Source organism: Giraffa tippelskirchi, chromosome 2 (assembly GCF_054371585.1).
Source record: "Giraffa tippelskirchi isolate mGirTip1 chromosome 2, T2T-mGirTip1v1.2.pri, whole genome shotgun sequence".
Classification (NCBI taxonomy): domain Eukaryota; kingdom Metazoa; phylum Chordata; class Mammalia; order Artiodactyla; family Giraffidae; genus Giraffa; species Giraffa tippelskirchi.
The window spans coordinates 210,969,766-210,994,455 of record NC_137276.1 but is presented as its reverse complement, the minus strand read 5'-3'; the positions used below and the strand labels follow the sequence as shown (position 1 = coordinate 210,994,455).

Here is a 24,690-nt window from a genome sequence, read left to right as displayed (position 1 = left end):
AATGTGAGCATAACTTTCATGGCAGTTCAGTGTGGCCAAGGGTAACTACCAGTAAGGGGCATAGTCATGAGTCATCAGTAGTGTTCTGAAGAGGGGATCTGGGCAGAGTACCACACCATCCACTATGTGTAACAATGAAGATGATTATGATGATGTTGGTGATGATTATCAAAATAATAGCTAACGCTTTCAGAGCACTTTGATGTGTCAACACTATCCTAAGATCTTGTATATGGTCCTTCATTTACTCCTCATAACAACTTTAAGAAATAGGTTACACTGTTATCTCTGTGTCTTGACGGAAAAGCTGAGACTCGGAGAATTCGAGCATATCTTAAAGTTACACGTGTATTAAGTGATGGAGTTAGGATTTAACCCAAGGAAGTTAGACTACATTGAATTAAAAAAAGAAGAAATTAAAATAGAAAATACGAATGCATTTCCATCAAAAGCCTATGTGATTTTAGGGATGTAAATACACATTTATATTAGTAGCTGCACAGGAAATATAAACATATTTGATATATATATGTGTTTATATACATATATGTGTATACAGTGAGCCTTGAAAAGTCAGAGGCTTAGGAACAGTGACATTCTGTGCAGTAATTGTGTTCAGTTCGCTTCAGTTGCTCGTTTGTGTCCGACTCTTTGCTACCCCATGAACCATAGTACGCCAGGCCTCCCTGTCCATCACCAACTCCCGGAGTCCACACAAACCCATGTCTATCGAGTCGGTGATGCCATCCAACCATCTCATCCTCTGTCGTTCCCTTCTCCTCCTGCCCTCAATCTTTCCCAGCATCAGGGTCTTTTCCAATGAGTAAGCTCTTCGCATCAGGTGGCCAAAGTATTGGAGTTTCAGCTTCAACATCAGTCCTTCCAATGAACACCCAGGACTAATCTCCTTTAGGATGGACTGGTTGGATCTCCTTGCAGTCCAAGGGACTCTCAAGAGTCATCTCCAACACTATAGTTCAAAAGCATCAATACTTCGGCACTCAGCTTTCTTTATAGTCCAACTCTCACATCCATACATGGCCACTGGAAAAACCATAGCCTTGACTAAACGGACCTTTGTTGGCAAGGTAATGTCTCTGCTTTTTAATATGCTGTCTAGGTTGGTCATAACTTTCCTTCCAAGGAGTTGCTGCTGCTGCTAAGTTGCTTCAGTTGTGTCCGACTGTGTGCAACCCCACAGACGGTAGCCCACCAGGCTCCCCCGTCCCAGAGATTCTCCAAGCAAGAATACTGGAGTGGGTTGCCAGTTCCTTCTCCAGTGCATGAAAGTGAAGTCGCTCAGTCATGTCCGACTCCTAGCGACCCCATGGACGGCAGCCTACAAGGCTCCTCCATCCATGGGATTTTCCAGGCAAGAGTACTGGAGTGGGTTGCCATTGCCTTCTCCTTCCAAGGAGTAAGATGCTTTTAATTTCATGGCTGCAATCGCCATCTGCAGTGATTTTGGAGCCCAGAAAAATAAAGTCTGACACTATTTCCACTGTTTCCCTATCTATTTCCCATGAAGTGATGGGACCGGATGCCATGATCTTAGTTTTCTGAATGTTGAGCTTTAAGCCAACTTGTTCACTCTCCTCTTTCACTTTCATCAAGAGGCTCTTTCGTTCTTCTTCACTTTCTGCCATAAGGGTGCTGTCATCTGCATATCTGAGGTTATTGGATATTTCTCCCGGCAATCTTGATTCCAGCTTGTGCTTCCTCCAGCCCAGCGTTTCTCACGATGTACTCTGCATATAAGTTAAATAAGCTGCAGGGGGACAATATACAGCCTTGACATACTCCTTTTCCTATTTGGAACCAGTCTGTTGTTCCATGTCCAGTTCTAACTGTTGTTTCCTGAACTGCATACAGATTTCTTAAGAGGTAGATCAGGTGGTCTGGTATTCCCATCTCCTTAAGAAGTTTCCACAGTTTATTGTGGTCCATACAGTCAAAGGCTTTGGCATAGTCAATAAAGCAGAAATAGATGTTTTTCTGGAACTCTCTTGCTTTTTTGATGATCCAGAGGATGTTGGCAATTTGATCTCTGGTTCCTCTGCCTCTTCTAAAACCAGCTTGAACATCTGGAAGTTGACAGTTCATGTATTATTTACTACTGAAAAAAAAAAATCTGTGTGTAACTGGACCCAATCTGTTAAATCTATGTTGTTCAAGGAACAACTGCATGTGTGTGTGTGTGTTTGTGTATATGTGTGAATTTGTTGCACACAGTGTCACAGTTTGTAAACTGTTAGAGACCAGGATTTGGGGGCTAAAATAAGAATTTTTAGTCATTAATTTTTGAACTTCTTTTACAATTAGTATATCTTATTTTTGCAAGGAGTCAACCAAAGCAGAATTATTATTGAAGTCCCCCAATTCAGGGTGCATCTATCACTCAGCCTCTGGTGCATCCTCCCTTATGTGTTCGGTCCAGAGCAAAAATATATTTCAGATATTGGAAAAAAAATTGTTATCTCAGTTCCCCAGACTTTTATATTTTGATTCTAACTATTCTTGTTTTTTTCATTTTATCAGACACTTTTATTTCAGTTCTGAGTTTTCCACCTGCAGGGATTTTATTTATTTATGAACTCCTGTATTTACAGCATGACTCACTGTCACACGTCTTCATCTTTCCACCTGAGCTAAGCTGTACATGAATATAGGTCATGTGGATTTAACTTCTTCAGCAGTGAGGGGATTGATTGCAACGCTGTCATAATGGTCATAATGTCTTCTTCTCCATGGAATTTGGGTCTGTTTAAGTGAGGGGGAGGGGCTGCTTTACAGGGGCCATGGGGCGTTATTATTCATGACTCTCTGCAGAAGGAGAAGGGCTAAGGGGAGCTGTCAAGCACCAGGGGAGCCTGTGGCGGCAGCTTTCTGAGGTTGAGGGCTGGACGAGAGCTGAAATCCATTTACAAACTCAAATGCCCATGTAACCAGAAACCTCCAAGTTTAGTACTTATCTACTTGACCTTGCTGACACCTCATTAGTGTAAGTCCAGTCTTCAAGAATTATGTGCATTCGGTGTCTATGATCTCACTTCCTCCTCTCTCTTTTTTGTTACCTAGGTTGTTACTCCTCATCTTCTGTGCTTTGCACTAACCCCATTAATGTCCTTCTATGGAAAGGTAGTAATCTATTGCCCTATCTCAGAGAAGGAAATGCCAAAGCAAAACGCAACTGGAAGAAGAGGAGGAGGAGAATATGAGGCTCCATGGTTATCTTGGAAGATAGAGGAACATCCAAGACCTTTTATGTCATTGGGATTTCAAAGCTAATAATAGTAATTAACCACTTTTTAAAAAATCTTGCAAAGAAAGAATGTAAATTATTGTAGCAGAAATCAATTTTGATCATTATCTAGTCTATTTCACTTTGCAGATGAGAAAAGAAAGGTAGAAATATCAAGCAAATTTAGTGCAGCCCTACAATCCTACAAGGAAGGGGCTTTGTAGTCTGGTTGTTGTTGTTCAGTCGCTCAGTCATGTCTGACTCTTGGTGACCCCATGGACTGCAGCACGCCAGGCTTCTGTGCCTGGCACATGTGTAAAATAGGATTGGGAGCATGTGCAGTCTGGAGCATGTATAAAATAGGATTTGAAGCTGACATAGCAGCTAGTACAGTTAGGCTCTCAGAGCAACCTTTGGGGTCTGAAATACATAGCCCACCAAGGCAGAACTGTTCAGGGTCTTAGATGGACCCGTGGGCTAGAGAAATCCCCCAAATCCATTCTCAGAGACACAGACTTTTGTGTTTGTCCACACACTTCTGGGAAATTTCTTGCTGATAATGACACTGGGCTTCATCTTCCCAGATTAAAGGGTAATGTTAAAGAAAGCATCTTGTCCCACACAAATCTTTCCAATGCTCCATTGGAAAGAATCTTTTTTTATTGGGGTTCCATCTTTGTGGTGGGAATGGGAGAAAGAGAGAGAACGAGAGAGGAGAGGAGAGAACAGGAGTGAAGAGACCTTTGCTTCCTGGACAATTCTTTCTTGAGATGTTCCCTCAAAGAAGGTCCGTGAAACTCTGGTAACCTAAATGGGAAGGAAATCCAAAAAAGAGGGGCTATATATGTATGTGTAGCTGATCCACTTGGTTATACAGCAGAAACTAACACAACATTGTAAAATAACTATAACCCAATAAAATTAATTTAAAAAGAGAAAGAAATGGCACTATGGCAGTCATATCCTATAGTCCAGCTTATCCTTCCACCATGAACTTTGCCGGAAGATAATATGAGATCACTCCCCACTAATAATGCACCTTATAGAAATGGCTGAACCTGCTCTTCCATTGTGTTAGTTTCTAAATGGCATGTTATAAATATAGTTTAATAAAGAGCTATTGGGCTTCCTTGATAGCTCAGTTGGTAAAGAATCTACCTGCAATGCAGGAGACCCTAGTTCAATTCCTGGGTCGGGAAGATCTTCTGGAGAAGGGATAGGCTACCCACTCCAGTGTTCTTGGGCTTCCCTTATGGCTCAGCTGGTAAAGAATCCACCTGCAATGTGGGAGACCTGGGTTCAATCCCTGGGTTGGGAAGAACCCCTGGAGGAGGGAAAGGCTACCCACTGCAGTATTCTGGCCTGGAGAATTCCACGGACTGTGTAGTCCATGGCGCAGAGAGTTGGACACAACTGAGCGACTTTCACTTCCACTTCCAAAGAGTTAGTTAAAAAAGAGTCCATGAAAATTAAGCAAAGGATCTTTTAAACTTACACATAGTTTGTTTATAGTTGAGCTATATTCTCATCTAGCAAAATGTCTCAGTCCTGACTATATATTAGAGAGTTCTAAATAACACTATGGCCAGGCCCCTCCCCAGACAAATTAAATTCCCCAGGGATGAGATCTAGCTGTCAGTATTGAACATCAAAGAGGTACTCATGTGCAACCACAGTTGAGAATTTGTGAACTCCTTCCTGGAAGTACATGTGTTTAATTCCTCCCACCCCACTGAAAATCCTAGTCATTTTGAGTTATCATTACCAGTTGAAAAAAATTGAGGTAGCAAAATCTGAGAAACATAACCCCTGCTGTTTCTTTAAGTATGGGATAAAAGCCTGACTTAGAGCTAGTATGGTGATGACCAGGACATGAAATTTAAAATATAGTTTACATCATTATCACTGGTATCTCAAAAGTAATATTAATGAATAATTACTTCTCTCTCATTGTCAGAAGTAGGATAATTATTTCACTATTTTATTTTTATAGCCAGATTTATGTTTCATGAGAAAGTAGTATCTTTACAAGTAACTGAAAATTTACCTCAGTTTTTTGAGGTTATCAGAACATCACTATTGAAATTAACTGGTATAAGTGAAAAAAAATGATAATGAATTTAAAGCATAAATGAGCAGAAACTATGCTGTTTAAAAATATATACATAATGGAACATCCCACAGTTTAGAGATTTATAAAGTCCTATATGATTAAGATTATTTTAAATTTACCTCTTAATATTATGTTGACGGAGCTTCCCAGGTGGCACTAGTGGTAAAGAACTTGCTTGCCAATGCAAGAGATGTAGGAGGCACAGGTTTGATCCTTGAGTCAGGAAGGTCCCCTAGAGAAGGGCATGGCAACCCACTCCAGCATTCTTGCCTGGAGAATACCAAGGACAGAGGAAACTGGTAGGCTATAGTCCATAGGTTCACAAAGAGTTGAATACCACTGAACTGACTTAGCACGCACACATTATGTTGAAGGATCTCATAATGTGGAAAATCTATGTTGTTTAAAGTAGGAAATGTACAAAGAGGTGCTAAAGCTGTTGAACTAGTTTGCTTAATGCGATTTGTCCTCATTATATACATTTTCTAAAAATACCTAAAATTGGAAAATGTATTTCTGAAATTTAAAAATAGAAAATTATCATAAAATTATGTATTCTAGATTTTTTGTTTGTTTGTTTCTGTATTTAAAAGCAAGCTTTGGACTTCTCCCTATTATGTGATCCCATCCACACAAGTGGTGCAAAGCTGGGGACAAGTTTGTGCTTCCTCCAGGGGACATCTGACAATGTCTAGAGACAGTTCTGATTGTCATTCTGGAAAGAAGAGGGTGCTACCAGCATTTAGTAGGTAGACGCCAGATGTGCTGCTAAAGATCCTATAATATTGGCAGTCTCTGACAGGAAAGGATGATCTGGCCCAAAGTGACAATAGTGTTGAAGCTTCATGGTTTTAAGCTAATTTGTCTGAAGCTTTATGTTTTCTTTAAAAAGCCAATAATTACTGATATTATAATCAATAATGTAATTCAATGACTGTTTATAAATGTCAGAAAGTGTCCATTTGAATCTCTAAGATAATACCTGTACTTTGTTATAAGCCACACAGAAATCTATCAAGTATTTCGTAGGATGTTCATCCCTTGTTTGTTATTGTCATAAGTCACACAGGTAATCTCTCTTCATTGGTAGAAAAGAGCAGGTGCATACAATGTATGAACCAACTTGCTCAATACACATTTCAACATGCATTTTAGTGTATGAAGTACCTATTAGGCCTTTGCAAATGGAGTTTTAGAACTCATGTTCACTCAGATAAATCTTACATTATTTTTTTTTTAGTCTTTTCCAACAATTCATCAGTTATTCAGGAACACGGCAACTCATTATTTTTCTTCTACCTTTATTTCTCTAGCATTTAAATAAAGTGTCTTGGAGATAGTAGGACCTCTATAAAATTGTATTAACTTTAATTGTGTGGGGAGAAGTTTTCCAACTGATACAGAGCCTTGCTAATATTGGGTTGGCCAAAAAGTTTGTTTGAGCTTTTCCATACCAGCTTATGGGAAACCTGAACGAAATTTTTGGCCAATGCAATACTATTTTTCTTCATTATATACCCTGATCCACTTGGTCTTAGCAACTCAGGAAGGAAGGAAATTTACTAAAAGTTCTTCATGGTCTTTAATGAAGCAGCCTTCATAGTTTTTAATGTAGCAAAGAGGTCTAAGAGAGATTGAATAGGGGAATAAAGCAGGAACAGAAACCAGATGGTAGTATGTTAAGAAACTGGGGCAAAGAAAACATGTGCTTTGGATGCAAAGTCTTTTAAATAATTTTGTCAGCAAATAATCCTAGACTTTCCAAAAAATTTGTCAGCAAATAATCATATCAGCAGGAGGAAAGTAGCTATTGGGAGCCACAGTTCAAGTGACATTTATTTTTAAGGAAAGAAAGAGAGTGGAAGGGATAGTACTGATTGTACGTTACAGAGTTAGAAATCAGAGGCACAGAGACAGAATTTGAAAATGTGTAAATGGAAGAATGATTTAAATAGGGCAGAAAGTGTAAAGAGCAGAAAGCCGAGGGTTATATCTTGAGAATGAGAAAAAGAAGGTCTGTTCAAGATGACAGAGGAAAAGCAAAGAGGATCTTTTAAGGATCTTTAAGTATTACTTTAAATAGCCCTGCAGCCAGAACCTCGCATTCATGTTATTAGAGAAAGCAAGATGATTTGATAAGTGCTGTGAGCAGATGTATTGGATTGGCCAAAAAGTTCATTCAGATTTTTTAATGGAAAAACCCAAATGGACTTTTTGGACAACCCAAGAATTCCCAGGGTCAGACAAAATTTTATCACTCTCCCTCTTTGCTTTCTTTGTTCCTTTTCAACTTAGAATCTCCACACATGCCCCTTACTCACATAGTCACATGCTCCTCCTTGTCCAGAGTTCTATGGTTCATGTTCTCATGCATCTACATCAACTTCCAAACAAGGAGGATCCTTGAGGACAAACTAAGCTTCAGTGCAGTGTTTGTAGAGTCTAGGCCATGATCAGGGGAAAGGCCAGAATGTAGAAATTAAAGCCAATCAAAATAGAGGAATCTTCCAGGGGAGTAACTTATTGCCAAGTTACAGACTGGCCAACTGTGTCATTGGTTCCGGAGAGGGCCATGCAAAGAGAATGAAAACTCCAGGAGAGAAAAAGAATCCAGGAGACTAAAGGGAGTGTGTTTAAAGGCAGAGAATTAAAAGAGAGACTGACTGAAAAAAAGAAGGATAAGTTCCTTTGGAAAGAACACTCTGGGCCTCCAGCACAGGCACGTGTGTGTGTGTATGCTAGTCAGTCAATCATGCCTGACTCTTTGTGACCCATGGACTGTAGCCCGCCAGACTCCTCTGTCCATGGAATTCTCCAGGCAAGAATTCTGGAGTGGGTTGCCATACCCTCCTCTAGGGGATCTTTCTGACCCAGGGATTGAACCCACATCTCCTGCACTACAGGCTGGTTCTTGACTGTCTGAGCTACTTGGGTAGTCCAGCATGGGCATAGAAGTTGCTAAAAGCTCAGGCTATGACTTGTTATCCTACTGCATTTCTTGTTCTGAAATTGAATATTTAACTCTGCTCCTTTCCAATTATTTCAACTCTGTGTTAGGGAAAAAAAGCAAAACAACACAAGATTATCTGATTAAAATTTATGATAGTTTCGACCTCCATAAGGAGTAATTTGTAAGTTTAAAAGGAGTGGTTTTTTTTTTTTTTCCCCAACATAAGCAAATCTCTAATCAGTAGAATGTGTTGGAGGAAGTGAGTAAAACTGTGGCCTGAATGCTGGTAAGCTGGACCAGTTAACTTGTGGTTTCAATTCATGTTTGGGTTGGAAATCTGTATCTTATTAAGCTAAGCCTTTTCTAAATTTGCATTTCCTTTATTTTCTCCTTAGTTTCTAGTAAAATTATTTTCAAAGTTTAGCTTTTGTTTTTGAAGAAGGAACAAGATGGGAAAGGAGTTTTTGTCCACTTCTGAGTCTGGCAGTGGGCTTCTCAGGTTGCACAGTGGTGAAGAATCCACCTGCCAATGCTGGAGACACAAGAGACATGGGTTTGATCCCTGGGTCAGGAAGATGCCCTGAAGGAGGAAATGGCAACCAGCTTCCACTGTTCTTGCCTGGAAATTCCATGGACAGAGGAACCTGGCAGGCTACAGTCCAAAGGTCACAAAGACTTAGACACAACTGAATGACTGAGAACACAGGTCTTGCAGTAAAGTGACAACCATGGGTCCATGGAGGCTGAAGAAAAGACAAAAGAACCAAGAGAGAAATGATATTCTTGGAAGAGAGAAATCATTCCTACAGTCATGCTTTTTTGCCTATGCTGATCTCCATCTTAATTTATTTGGATTTCTAAAAGAAAATACTGGGAAAATAGGCTAGGTGGCTTACAAACAACAGAAATCTACTTCTCACAGTTCCGGATGCTGTAAAGTCCAAGACCAAGGAGGTGGCAGGTTCATTTTCTATTGAGGGCTTGTTTCCTGGTTCATAGATAACCATCTGTGTTTTCATATGGTGGAAAGGGGCAAGGGACCTCTCTGGGCTCCCCTTTATAAGGGTACAATTCTTATTCATGAGGGCTCCATCCTCATGATCTTATCACTCCCAAAGGGTCTGCCTCTAAGTACCATCGCATTGTGGGGTAATTTTCAATATATGAAGCGTGTGGGTACATAAATAGTTTATAGTAATCTCTCGTATAGACCTTTCTCTTTTTTCACAGAGTTTTTGCATATTTCTTTCTAAATTCGAGCTCTCTGTAATGCTATTTTAAGAACTTGGCTACAGAGTCTTGCTAAAATAGAATCTCCAAGATTAGGTCTCAAAAATCTGCATATTTATCAAGCTTTTCTGATGACACTTAAACTGCTGGGATGCATGCTCTACATGACACAGTAAAGTACAACTACTGTGAATGAATCCTGTTTTGTTTTTGTATTTCCATCAAACTCTTCGAGTGTTGGAAAGGATTCAATGTGAAGACGGTAAGACTTGAGACCTTTCATGAGGGCTAGGAGTTTCCCAAAGCAAAAAACATCTCCCCAGTTGTTTTATCACTGAAAAATTTCTAACTGCAAATTTTTTTCTTCCATATTAACTTTTTGAATTTTCTTACAAATGGTAGAGAAGAGGATGCGTATGATGTTCTTGTAACTTAATTCATTAGCTATCTGCTGTTGTAGATCACATACGGGAAACCTGAGATTACAGTGCTTCATCTATAGTGAATGCTCACCAAATATTTGTCTGCTGACTGATAACAAAAAGGACGTTTTACAAAGAGAAGACAAAATTGAATTATGGGGTCACTAAAAATGACCAACTTATAATTTGGTTCTGACCATCCCAGAAACGTTACAATGTGTTGCTCTTGAGTAGTTTTTTGACATAAATTTTATTTCCTATTTAAAAATTTTTTGAAGTATAATTTTTACACATTGGGACACACTAATTTTGAGTGTGCTCAGTTGCTTCAGTTGTGTCCGACTTCTTGTGACCCCATGGACTCTAGCCAGTCAGGTTCCTCCGTCCATGGGATTCTCCAGCCAAGAATACTGGAGTGGGTTGCCATTTCCTTCTCCAAATCTCGAGTGTAGAGTATATGAAAAATTCACCTGTGTGACCCACACCTCTATCAAGATAGAGCATTCTCTACCCTCAGGATTGTTTTTTCTTTTTCTTCTCAGTCAATTAGTTCCTCAGAGCTAATTATTTTCTGATTTCTAACATGATACTTAAGTTTTGTCTGTTCTAGAAATTCATATAAGTGGAATTTTTTCAAAATCATCCAAGTTCTTGAGTATCAGTAGTTCATTGATTTTATTATTGAGTAGTATCCCACTGTGTGAATACTCTTCTTGCTTTTGTTTAGTGGGTAAGTTGTGTCCGAATCTTCAGTGATTCCATGGACTGTAGCCCACGAGACTCCGCTGTCTATGGGATTTCCCAGGCAAGAATACTGGAGTGGGTTGCCATTTCCTTCTCCGGGGGATCTTCCCAACCCAGGGATGGAACCCATGTCTCCTGCACTGGCAGGTGGGTTTTTTACCACTGAGCCACCAGGGAAACCCTGTGAATTCACTACTATATGTCTATTCATTTTACTGTTGAACATCTGTATTGTTTCTAGCTTTGAGCTATTATGAATAAACTGCTATGAACATTCTTCTAGGAAACTTTTATTTGGCATATGTTTTCATTTACTTGAGTAAATACCAAGGAATGGAATTGCTAGATGAAAGGATAAATGTATGTTTAATGTTATAAGAAATAGCCAAGTAGTTTTCCACCAGCAGTGTATGAGAATTTTGGTTGCTCCAAAAGCCAATATTTTAGGCTGTCAGATATTTTAACTATAAACTTTCTAATTTGTGTGAAGTGATATCTCATTGCAGTTTGACTTTGCATTGTCTCAATGACTAAAAAGAGCACTTTTTTACATGCTTCTTTGCATTTCCTGTATCTTTCTTAGGTTCCTCTGCGACATGATTATTCAAGTGTTACGCTATTTTAAAAATACTGTCTCTTTATTGTTATTGCAAGAGGTTTTCATATGTACTTCATATTCCTTTGCCAGATTCAAGTGTTCTGCATATTTTCTTCAGGCCTTTTCACATTTTAAACAGGTGTTTTGTATGAGCAACTGTTTTAGTTTTCATGGAACCCAATTTATCTTTTTGTTCTTGTTGTGGTTGATGCATTGTGTGTTTTATCTAAGAAACAAAGTGGGGAAATTCTTCAATCATTTTTTCTATAAGCTTTATGATTTTGGTGTGCACTTTGAAATGTATGATCCATCTCAAATTAATTATTTTGTGTAAAACAAAGGTAGTGGTCTTCATAGAACCGTTCAAGTTCAGCTTCTTCAGCGTTACTGGTCAGGGCATAGACTTGGATTACCGTGATATTGAATGGTTTGCCTTGGAAACGAACAGAGATCATTCTGTCGTTTTTGAGATTGCATCCAAGTACTGCCTTTTGGACTCTTTTGTTGACCATGATGGCTACTCCATTTCTCCTAAGGGATTCTTGCCCACAGTACTAGATATAATGGTCATCTGAGTTAAATTCACCCATTCCAGTCCATCTTAGTTCGCTGATTCCTAGAATGTCGATGTTCACTCTTGCCATCTCCTGTTTGACCACTTCCAATTTGCCTTGATTCATGGACCTAATAGTCCAGGTTCCTATGCAATATTGCTCTTTACAGCATCGGACTTTGCGTCTATCACCAGTCATATCCACAGCTGGGTATAGTTTTTGCTTTGGCTCCATCCCATCATTCTTTCTGGAGTTATTTCTCCACTGATCTCCAGTAGCATATTGGGCACCTACTGACCTGGGGAGTTTATCTTTCAGTGTCTTATCTTTTTGCCTTTTCATACGGTTCATGGGGTTCTCAAGGCAAGAATACTGAAGTGGTTTGCTATGCCCTTCTCCAGTGGACCACATTCTGTCAGACCTCTCCACCATGATCCATCCGTCTTGGGTGGCCCCACGCAGCATGGCTTAGTTTCATTGAGATAGACAAGGCTGTGGTCCGTGTGATCAGATTAGCTAATTTTCTGTAGTTTTAGTTTCAGTGTGTCTGCCCTCTGATGCCCTCTTGCAACACCTACCTTCTTACTTGGGTTTCTCTACCTCAGACGTGGGGTATCTCTTCACGGCTGCTCCAGCAAAGTGCAGCTGTTGCTCCTTACCTTGGACGAGGGGTATCTACTCACGACGGCCTCTCCTGACCTTAAATGTGGAGTAACTCCTCTTGGCCCTCCTGTGCCCACGCAGCTGCTGCTCCTTGGACCTGGGGTAACTCCTCTCAGCCACCGCCCCCGGCCTCTGGCCCAGGCTAGCTCCTCTTGGCCGCCGCCCCCGGCTTCCGGCCCCGGCTAGCTCCTCTCGGCCACTGCCTCCAGCCTCCGGCCCCGGCTAGCTCCTCTCAGGTGCTCCCTCTGGCCTCCGGCCTGGGGTAGCTCCTCTCGGCCGCCTCTGGCCTGGGCTAGCTCCTCTCGGCCGCTGCCCCCGGCCTCTGGCCCCGGCTAGTTCCTCTCGGCCGCCACCTCCGGCCTCCGGCCTGGGCTAGCTCCTCTTGGCCGCCCCTCTCAGCTTCCGCCCCTGGCCTCTGCCCCGGCTAGCTCCTCTCGGCCACCACCTCCGGCCTCCGGCCTGGGCTAGCTCCTCTTGGCCGCCCCTCTTGGCTGCCGCCCCTGGCCTCTGCCCTGGCTAGCTCCTCTCGGCCGCCGCCTCCGGCCTGCGGCCCGGGCTAGCTCCTCTCGGCCGCCTCCGGCCTGGGCTAGCTCCTCTCGGCTGCCGCCCCCGACCTCCGGCCCCGGCTAGCTCCTCTCGGCTGCTGCCTCTGGCCTGTGGCCCGGGCTAGCTCTTCTCGGCCGCCTCCAACCTGGGCTAGCTCCTCTCAGCCGCCGCCCCCGGCCTCCGACCCGGCTAGCTCCTCTCGGCCACGTTTCTGCGTGGATTGTTGCAGCCACCTCGCTTCTGCGCGGACCGTTGCACCAGCCTCGCTTCTGCGTGGACCATCGCAGCTGCCTCCCTTTTGGAATTAACACCCAAAAAAGATGTTCTTTTCATTATAGGGGACTGGAATGCAAAAGTAGGAAGTCAGTTAACACCTGGCGTAACAGGCAAATTTGGCCTTGGACTACAGAATGAAGCAGGGTAAAGGCTAATAGAATTTTGCCAAGAAAATGCACTGGTCATAGCAAACACCCTCTTCCAACAACACAAGAGAAGACTTTACACATGGACATCACCAGATGGTCAACATCGAAATCAGATTGATTATATTCTTTGCAGCCAAAAATGGAGAAGCTCTATACAGTCAGCAAAAACAAGACTGGGAGCAGAATGTGGCTCAGATCATGTACTCCTTATTGTCAAATTCAGACTTAAATTGAAGAAAGTAGGGAAAACCACTAGACCATTCAAGTATGACCTAAATCAAATCCCTTATGATTATACAGTGGAAGTGAGAAATAGATTTAAGGGACTAGATCTGATAGACAGAGTGCCTGATGAATTATGGACAGAGGTTCGTGACATTGTACAGGAGACAGGGATCAAGACCATACCCATGGAAAAGAAATGCAAAAAAGCAAAATGGCTGTCTGAGGAGCGCTTACAAATAACTGTGAAAAGAAGAGAAGTGAAAAGCAAAGGAGAAAAAGAAAGATATTCCCATCTGAATGCAGAGTTGCAAAGAATAGCAAGGAGAGATAAGAAAGCCTTTCTTAGTGATCAATGCAAAGAAATAGAGGACAAAAACAGAATGGGGAGGACTAGAGATCTCTTCAGAAAACTTTGAGAAACCAAGGGAACATTTCATGCAAAGATGGGCTCAATAAAGGACAGAAATGGTATGGACCTAACAGAAGCAGAAGATATTAAGAAGAAGAGGCAAGAATACACAGAAGAACTGTACAAAAAAGATCTTCATGACCCAGATACTCATGATGGTGTGATCACTCACCTAGAGCCAGACATCCTGGAATGTGAAGTCAAGTGAGCCTTAGAAAGCATCACTACAAACAAAGCTAGTGGAGGTGATGGAATTCCAGTTGAGCTATTTCAAATCCTCAAAGATGATGCTGTGAAAGTGCTGCACTCAATATGCCAGCAAATCTGGAAAATTTAGCAGTGGCCACAGGACTGGAAAAGGTCAGTTTTCATTCCAATTTCAAAGAAAGGCAATGCCAAAGAATGCTCAAACTACTGCACAATTGCACTCATCTCACATGCTAGTAAAGTAAAGCTCAAAATTCTCCAAGCCAGGCTTCAGCAATACGTGAACCGTGAACTTCCAGATGTTCAAGCTGGTTTTAGAAAAGGCAGAGGAACCAGAGACCAAATTGCCAGTATCCGCTGGATCATCGAAAAAGCAAGAGAGTTCCAGAAAAACATCTATTTCTTCTTTATTGACTATGCCAAAGCCTTTGACTGTGTGGATCACAATAAACTGTGGAAAATTCTTCAAGAGATGGGAATACCAGATCATCTGACCTGCCTCTTGAGAAACCTGTTTGCAGGTCAGGAAGCAGCAGTTAGAACTGAACATGGAACAACAGACTGGGAAAAGGAGTACGTCAAGGCTGTATATTGTCACCCTGCTTATTTAACATATATGCAGAGTACATCGTGAGAAATACTGGGCTGGATGAAGCACAAGCTGGAATCAAGATTGCCGGGAGAAATATCAATAACCTCAGATATGCAGATGACACCACCCTTAAGGCAGAAAGTGAAGAAGAACTAAAGAGCCTGTTGATGAAAGTGAAAGAGGAGAGTGAAAAGTTGGCTTAAAGCTCAACGTTCAGAAAACTAAGATAATGGCATCTGGTCCCATCACTTCATGGGAAGTAGATGGGGAAACAGTGGAAACAGTGTCAGACTTTATTTTGGGGGGCTCCAAAATCACTGTAGATGGTGATTGCAGCCATGAAATTAAAAGACGCTTACTCCTTGGAAGGAAGGTTATGACCAACCTAGATAGCATATTTAAAAGCAGAGACGTTACTTTGCCAACAAAGGTCCGTCTAGTCAAGGCTATGGTTTTTCCAGTGGTCATGTATGGATGTGAGAGTTGGATGGTGAAGAAAGCTGAGCACCGAAGAATTGATGCTTTTGAAGTGTGGTGTTGGAGAAGACTCTTGAGAGTCCCTTGGACTGCAAGGAGATCCAACCAGTCCATCCTAAAGGAGATCAGTCCTGGCTGTTCATTGGAAGGATTGATGTTGAAGCTGAAACTCCAATACTTTGACCACCTCATGCGAAGAGTTGACTCATTGGAAAAGACCCTAATGCTGGGAAGGATTGGGGGCAGGAGGAGAAGGGGACGACAGAGGATGAGATGGTTGGATGGCATCACTAACTCGATGGACATGGGTTTGGGTAAACTCAGAGAGTTGGTGATGGACAGGGAGGCCTAGCGTGCTGCGATTCTTGGTGTCACAAAGAGTCAGACACGTCTGAGCGACTGAACTGACTGAAAGGTAGTGGTGTTCACGTTTTTCCATATAAATGTTTTAGCATCATTTGGGGGGAAGATTTTTCATTCTCCTAGTATTTTTGTTGAAAATTGAGTGCACAATTTGGTCTATTTCTCAACTCTCTCTTTAGTTTCATCAAATGTATGTGTTTATTCTTGTACCAATCTAAATTATTTTGTTTAACCTACCATATTCTAAGTTTTGAAGTCAGGAAATGTAAATTCTCTAAATCTATTTTTGCAAAGATTGTATTAGATCATCTAAATACTGTTTATTTACATACATAATTTAGAATCATCTTGTGAAATTCTACCAAAAGAATAGCAAAATTTTTAATGGGATTATATTGAATTCAAAGGACATTTTGGGATATTTGACACCTTGGCAATATTAAGCCTTGTACCTTATTAATATATCTTTACATATTTTTAAATATTCTTTTATTTATTTTCAGCAGAATTTTTACAGTTTTTTGTTTTTGGTATCACAGGTCTGACTCTGAGACTGATTATCTTGCAGGAAGTTTATTGTAGCTCTTTTCTCTTGGGATAAACCTATGGTGAAACTCATGAAAATGGAAGCCGTTAGAAGAAGTTGGCTTAAAATGAAGTCACAACAAAGGCCTCAGCTGATTTGATGGGAATACCACAATCTGTAATAGACGTTAAATGTTCTGAACTACAGCAAAACGATTGGGCTTTTATGACCCTGTTTCAATCAGTTGTTGGCTTTAGATCATAGTAGGAGGAGGTATAGCCTTAGAGGAGATGGTACTCTTTAGGTGAGAGCAATTTGCAGAGATGTTTCACATCTGAGAACTATCTGTCAACAGCACATCCGTCAGCTAGGAGAATAATTCCTTCAGTTTTAAAGGGCTGGGGTGTTGGGCTGCACAGGACTGTACCCATATATTTCACCCTTTGTGACTCTTGAATCCACTTAATTAATAAAATTCCTGGAAACAGATCCATTAGGACTCTGGTGGGCCTCATTTCCCCCAGTACAATATAGTGGTTCACAATTTTTTAAAGTTTATAGTCCATTTATAGTTATAAAATATTGACTACATTCCCTGTGTTATCCAATATGTATTTGTACCTTATTTTATACATAATAGTTTGTACCTCTTATTTCCCTACCTCTGTATTTCCTATCCCCTCTTTCCTCTCCCTACTGGTAACCCCTAGTTTGTTCTCTGTATCTGTGTCTGCTTCCTTTTTTTTGTATTCATTAATTTGTTGTATTTTTTTTTTTAGCTTCAACATATAAATGATATCACACATTATTTGTCTTTCTCTGACTTATTTCACTTGGCATAATGCCCCCTAAGTCCATCCATGTTGCTGCAAATGGCAAAGTTTCATTCTTTCTTATGATTGAGTAGTATTCCATTATATAAATATACCACATTGTCTTTGTCCATTCATTTGTTGATGGACAGAAGACCTAACTGTAAGACTAGATACTATGAAACTCTTAGAAGGAAACCTAGGCAGAACACTCTTTGACATAAATCGCACAGATTTTTTTTTTTTTTAATCTATCTCCTAAAGTAAGAGAACTAAAAATAGACAAATGGAACCTAATTAAAATATTTTTTTTAGTTGTCATTTTCCTACTAAGATTTTTTCCATCTGTTTATTTATTAGATTCATTTGTTCTTTAAATCCTTGAACACATTTATCATAGCTATATCAGTGTCTTGTCTGATAATTCTACTATCTGTGTAATCTATGTGTCTGTGTCTCCTGACTATACTTTCTCTGTTCATTAACATGTCTTGTATTTTTGCTTTTATACTGGACACTGGATATTTTGTTGCTTAAATCCAAATTGTGTAGTCTCTTTTGAAGAATATTAAGTTTTGTTCTGGGAAGTGATTGACTTACTAACAGTTCAGCTTGATCCTGTCAAGGGTTGGACATGTATAGAATAGCCCTACTCCTAGAAGTTGGTCTTTCCTTAAATCTGAAATGAAAGTCAGTGGTTGTTGTAGTGAAAATGAAAGTTGCTCAGTCATGTCTGACTTTGCCATCCCAAGGACTGTAGTTCATGGAATTCTCTAGGCCAGAATAATGGCACGGGTAGCCTTTCCCTTCTCCAGGGGATCTTCCCAACCCAGGGATCAAACCCAGGTCTCCTGCATTGTGGGCGGATTCTTTACCAGCTCAGCCACAAGGGAAGCCCAGTTTTTGTAATAATGATTATCTACTCTGACTGGTTATAGCTCTAGTACTCTCAAAACTGAGAAACTTCTAGAATTTTTATTCAGCTTCATTTATATCTCTTTTAGACCCCATGATGTCACACGCTGTGCAAATGTAATTTAGTACTTCATAAAAAAAATCAAGAGACACCTCATGTAGATTTCTGGATTTCCTTCTTTGTGTATCTCTCCTCCTCAGATTTCTGTCTCATAAATTTCAGCTCTCTCAACAGCCCCACATCCTTCTTATCTCCGTTTATCTTCCCAGTGATACTGTTGCTCTGTTTTTGTCTCCAATTCTCTAAGGCTCAGTTTGGAAAGTGTCCCCAGATGGGAAGCTGAGATAAATATGAAGTTCACTGAGCATGTGTTCCTTTTTTTAAGGATCATGGCTCTGTACTATCTATTCATGACAGCACCATTTTATTGCTGTTTATGGTAAGAGAGCAAGTCAACACTTGATATTCTGTATTGGTTGTAATCACAATTTCTCCCTTTTCTCTGTAAAACCGAATAGCCACCTTTGTACTGTGGCTCATTATTTTTAAAGCACTTTCATACATTATCTCATTTTATGCTCAAAAGATTATCAAATGAATTACCACTCCCAGTGATAATCAGGAAAGAAGGGAAATTTTAAATTCCATATTTCTGACAAAGATATTAAGCCTCAAGAAGAGTAAATGATTTTAGCTGAAAGTATGTAGATTAATATCCAGTTTTCTAATCTCAGTACTTTGTCCACTAAGCAATGTTGTCTCAAGGGAAAACTAAATTCTTTGCTTTTAAGTGTTTGTTTTCTGAAGTTTTATTTTTGTTTTCTGTTTAAGCATATGCCTTCTTTTTACAAGTCACAACTTATTGGAAATTTAGAGATGCTTTATCATGTTTTCCCTTAGGCTCTTCCTTCTCTGGTTTTGCTTCTTTCACACACTCTGAGATTTAGCATCAAATGTGTCTATTTTTATGACTGATCTTATTAGCAAATTATATGAAAACATGAATGACCACTAGTTTTATTTGTAGTACAATTTTTGTGTAGATGTTAAAAACACCAACATTGAAATTCCCTCGTGGTCCAGGGGGCATGGGTTTAATCCCTGGTTGGAAAACTAAGATCCCTCAAAGCCCTGTGGCACAGCCAAAGAAAACAAAAACTAAAAGCACTAACATAATTTTAGATTTTAGTAATATAATTATAGCGTCCAGAGGAAGACATTTCATCATGATTCTGCTTATAAAATTACCACAGTTGTAGTTAGTATTAAAATGGTTTTCTCTACCACAATCCCAGTACCATTTTTGACTCCAAGGCTCCTAAGACTGGTAAAGGCTACCTGTCTTGTTTAGCCACTAGTCCCTACTACAAGGCTTCTCCAGTGGTTCAACAGGTAAAGAATCTGCCTGCAGTACAGGAGACATGGGTTCAATCCCCAGGTTTGGAAGATCCCCTGGAGAGGAAATAGCAACCCACTCTTTACTATAATAGCTGGCTTATAATAGCTACTTATTAAATATTTATTGAAACAGTATAAGAACTGTTGAACAGTATAAGAACTATTGAAACAGATTAAGAACTGATTAGTTCTTATCAGAAACTTTGCATTTAATTCTAAGGATTAAAAATTACCAAGGTTATGACACATTGGATAAAACAGAGGCTAGAATGGCCTAGGTGGTAAAGGGTATAAAAATAATGGTTGAAATTGGAGATATTAAACTGAAAAGAGGTCCCTGAAAGAGTGAATCAAGGCTGTTTCAAAATATTTGAAGTTATCTTACTAGGTTATGTAGTAGATTTTTCTCTGTGATGTTTCATAGAAAATCACAAGGCTTAATGGGTGATGTTTCAGAGAGGCACATTTTCAACTCAATATAGGTAGTATTTCTCCAGATAAAGGCATTGGGATCAAGACCTTACAGATATGGGAAGACCCATGCTTTTTCTTGCTTCTAGGGACCGAGTTTGTCAAGTTGGGCAACCATAGAAGCAAGTTTTGCACCATCTTGGGTAATATCAGTTGAGTTCTCTGTTTAATCCCTAGCTAAATTTATAAAAATGTGACTCCATCACTCAACAAATGTTTATTGAACTCCCAGCATGTACAAACTCTCAGGATGTAATTTACACTATGCGAGCATGCGAAGTTGTTTCAGTCTTGTCCTATTCTTTATAACCCCATGGACCATAGCCCACCAGGCTCCTCTGTCCACGGGATTCTCCAGGCAAGAATAGTAGAATGGGCTGCCACGCCCTCCTCCAGAGGGTCTTCCTGACCTAAGGAGCAAACCTATGTCTCTTAAGTCTCCTGCATTGGAAGATGGGTTCTTTACCACTAGCACCACCTGTGTGTGCTTAGTCGCTCAGTCATGTCTGACTCTGTGGCCACATGGACGGTAGCCCACCAGGCTCCTCTGTTCATGGGGATTCTCCAGGCAAGAATACTGGACTGGGTTGCCATGTCCTCCTTTAGGGGATCTTCCTAACACAGGGATCGAACCCAGGTCTCCCACATTGCAGGTGGATTCTTTACTATCTGAGCCACCAGGGAAACACCACCAGGGAAGCCCAATTTATAATATACAGAGGGCTTATTCTCAGGCTCTTCACAAAGCATCCAGAAATTCTCTCCTCACTCCCTTACTTGGAATTGTGGCTTTCTTTGAGAGATGTTACTAGAAGTGTTTATGCAAGCAAACCCATGCACATGCTTGCACCCGTGCACGCAGACACACATACACACACAAAGACACACACACACATCTCCCCCACACAGACTTACATAGAAAAAAGAACAAAGAAAGCTCAAGAACTACTATTGATCTGGCATTTTCTTTGCTGAAAATTAGAGTAATTATATTTTCAAAGCATTGTCAACATTTCAGAAAATCAATTATTAGGGCAAAAGATAACTGAAACAGAGATCATGGAAAGCACAAAAGGAAGGTAAGGAAGGATTGCCTCTTATAACTTAAGCTGAGAATAATCTACATAGCATGTTTTGGATCAGTTTTCAAAGTGCCATCTTTCTGGAAATTTTCTATCCTCTGGTACACTTTGCAAATAATTTATAGGAGAATCAAATTGCTCCTGGAACTGCCATTAACAAATATGAAGCATAATCTAATACAAAACTACCTATATGTTTGAAACAGTGACACTAAGAAATTTGAACTTTCTCAGCCTCACCAGTTTATTAGTATACATGAGGTCTTACACAGGTCTAAAGTAATAAGAAAGATGATTACCCTCATCTACTAATAATGCAGGTACTTTAGTTTCCTGGAAAGACTCTGGACTCATATATGTGAGTCTCCAGAAAGTGAAAGTTTAGTCGCTCAGTCATGTCTGACTCTTTTCAACTCCATGGACTGTAGCACCCTAGACCATGGAATTCTGTCCATGTCCATGGAATTCTCCAGATAAGAATACTGAAGTCAGTAGCCATTACATCCTCCAGGGGATCTTCCCAACCCAGGGATTGAACCCCAGTCTCCTGTACTGCAGGCAGATTCTTTACCATCTGAGCCACCAGGGAAGCCCGTGTTAGTCTCCAAGGATCTGTCAAATGTGAAATAAGCATACATGTAGAGAAATAACTAGAAAAATGACAAAAACTTCTCTGCCATTCTTTCCTGCCATGGCCACTGTCCAAGACTGGAGGTTCTCAGATCTAGAATGTTGTGCTGCTTCTCCTTGCCCCTGTTTTAGATACAGCAGTTTATTGTCTAATGACCACTCCAATTCCACCAGTCATAGAGAATGTACTTGCCTCTCTATGAGTGTGCTGGACATCTTCATTGCTATGTTTTCACAGACCCAGAATCTCCTTTCTGGTGGCTGCCTCCCCTCTGCTAGCAAAGCAGCCATTATCCATATTTTTGATGTAGCAAGATATCCACTTCAGAATGTGATGGCTTTTTTGTTATTCTGCTGGGCAGAGACATTGTATTTTAGTGGTTCTGGGTCCCATGGGATCCCCAAACTGTGTGGAGTATGAAGGAGATTATAGAAAAAGCTCTCTCCTTTTTGTGAGTTTCAAACAGTATTTCTTGGGCACCAGTGTGTGACAGAGTTCAGCAAATCTACCCTTTCAGTACACTTTTAGGATTTTCTCTTCCTAACACATGGATGTGTGTGCAAGGGCCTGGGTCAGCACTGGATTTTTACAGGAGCAATCAGACTAAACTCAGAATCTCTATTCTGCAGAATCTTTTCTGATAACCAAGGTCTAGTAACTAGGTTGAAATTGTTATCCTAGGATCTGTGATACATCAAGAACAGCTCTTTCCTTGGAAGATTTTCATTCTCCACGCAAATAGATGTTTTTCAGTTTTGTCCCATTTGTATTCACCCAGCTGCTCAGTTATCTCTGAATGCATGTATATGTATGAGTGCTCAGTCGTGTCTCTCTTTGCGAATGCATGGATGATAGCTCACCATGCTCTCTGTCAATGGGCCTTTCTCAGCAACAATACTGGAGTGGGTTGCCATTTCCTCCTCCAGGGGATCTTCCCAACCCAAGGACAGAACCCACATCTCTTGCATCTCTTGTATTGGCAATTGGATTCTTTACTACTGGTACCACCTGGGAAGCCATTATGTCTGAATGTCCAGGAGTAAACACAATATAGGTATATGCTGTAAGGCAGGATACCAGATAGAGAAGAACTTTTGGAAAGATCTCTAAATTTGGGAAATCATTGCTAGTGTGCTCAAATTTCCTGGTCCACATTTCAGACATAATCTATAGAGCAAGCAGAAGTGAAGGTCAAAGGAAAAATAGAGGTCATGTTGTGGAAAAATCAAATAGCTGAGATATATGAAAATAACCACTGGATGATCTGACAGTTTTTATCTTCTTTCTACAAAATGCACCATGTTTTCTCATTACTTTCTAAATCAATTTCTTTTATTAGAAAATTAATTAATTTATTTTCATTGGAGGCTAATTACTTTACAATGTTGTAGTGGTTTTTGCCATACATTGACATGAATCAGCCATGGGTGTACATGGGTTCCCCATTCTGAACCCCCCTCCCACCTCCCTCCCCACCCCATCCCTCAGGGTCATCCCAGTGCACCAACCCTGAGCATCCTGTATCATGCATCGAACCTGGACTGGCGATTTGTTTCACATATGATAATATATATGTTTCAGTGCTATTCTCTCAAATCATCCCACCCTTGCCTTCTCCCAGAGTCCAAAAGACTGTTCTTTACATATGTGTCTCTTTTGCTATCTCACATATAGAGTCATCATTACCATCTTTCTAAATTCCATATATATGCGTTAGTATACTATATTGGTGTTTTTCTTTCTGACTTACTTCACTTTGTGTAATAGGCTCCAGTTTCATCCACCTCATTAGAACTGATTCAAATGCATTCTTTTTAATGGCTGAGTAATATTCCATTGTGTACATGTACCACAGCTTTCTTATCCATTCATCTGCCGATGGACATCTAAGTTGCTTCCATGTCCTAGCTATTGTAAACAGTGCTGTGATGAATATTGGGGTACACGTGTCTCTTTCAATTCTGGTTTCCTCGGTGTGTATGCCCAGCAGTGGGATTCCTGGGTCGTATGGCAGTTCTATTTCCAGTTTTTTAAGGAATCTCCACATTGTTCTCCATAGTGGCTGTACTAGTTTGCATTCACACCAACAGTGTAAGAGGATGCCCTTTTCTCCGCACCCTCTCCAGCATTTATTGTTTGTAGACATTTTGATAGCAGCCATTCTGACCGGCGTGAAATGGTACCTCATTGTGGTTTTGATTTGCATTTCTCTAATAATGAGTGATGTTGAGCATCTTTTCATGTGTTTGTTAGCCATCTGTATGTCTTCTTTGGAGAAATGTTTGTTTAGTTCTTTGGCCCACTTTTTGATTGGGTTGTTTATTTTTCTGGAATTGAGCTGCAGGAGCTGCTTGTATATTTTTGATATTAATTCTTTGTCAGTTGCTTCATTTGCCATTGTTTTCTCCCATTCTGAAGGTTGTCTTTTCACTTTGCTTATAGTTTCCTTCATTGTGCCAAAGCTTTTAAGTTTAATTAGGTCCAATTTGTTTATTTTTGCTTTTATTTCCATTACTGTGGTAGGTGGGTCATAGCGGATCCTGCTGTGATTTACGTCAGAGTGTTTTACCTATGTTTTCCTCTAGGAGTTTTATAGTTTCTGGTCTTACATTTAGATATTTAATCCATTTTGAGTTTATTTTTGTGTATGGTGTTAGAATATGTTCTAGTTTCTTTCTTTTACAAGTGGTTGACCAGTTTTCCCAGCACCACTTGTTAAAGAGATTGTCTTTTCTCCATTGTATATTCTTGCCTCCTTTGTCAAAGATAAGTTATCCATAGGTGCATGGATTTATCTCTGGGCTTTCTATTTTGTTCCATTGATCTATATGTCTGTCTTTATGCCAGTACCATACTGTTTTGATAACTGTAGCTTTGTAGTATAGTCTGAAGTCAGGCAGGTTGATTCCTCCAGTTCCATTCTTCTTTCTCAAGATTGCTTTGGCTATTCGAGGTTTTTTGTATTTCCATACAAATCGTGAAATGATTTGTTCTAGTTCTGTGAAAAATACCATTGGTATCTTGATAGGGATTGCATTGAACCTATAGATTGCTTTGGGTAGTATACTCATTTTCACTGTATTGATTCTTCCAAT

The 24,690-nt window shown here is 40.3% G+C and overlaps 1 protein-coding gene across 6 annotated transcripts in view; it reads left to right on the top strand.

Moving 5' to 3' along the window:
* The window catches only part of LOC145539140 (uncharacterized), a 526,738-nt gene that overhangs the window by 397,940 nt on the left and 104,108 nt on the right, over window positions 1–24,690 (top strand). The window contains exon 5 of one of the 6 annotated variants that reach the window (XR_014077599.1): window positions 3,079–4,975. The exons of the other annotated variants lie outside the window; for them this stretch is intronic. The gene's annotated coding sequence lies outside the window, so the exon portion shown is untranslated. Of the gene's footprint in view, window positions 1–3,078; window positions 4,976–24,690 lie in introns of those variants that run through there. 6 annotated transcript variants of the gene reach the window in all.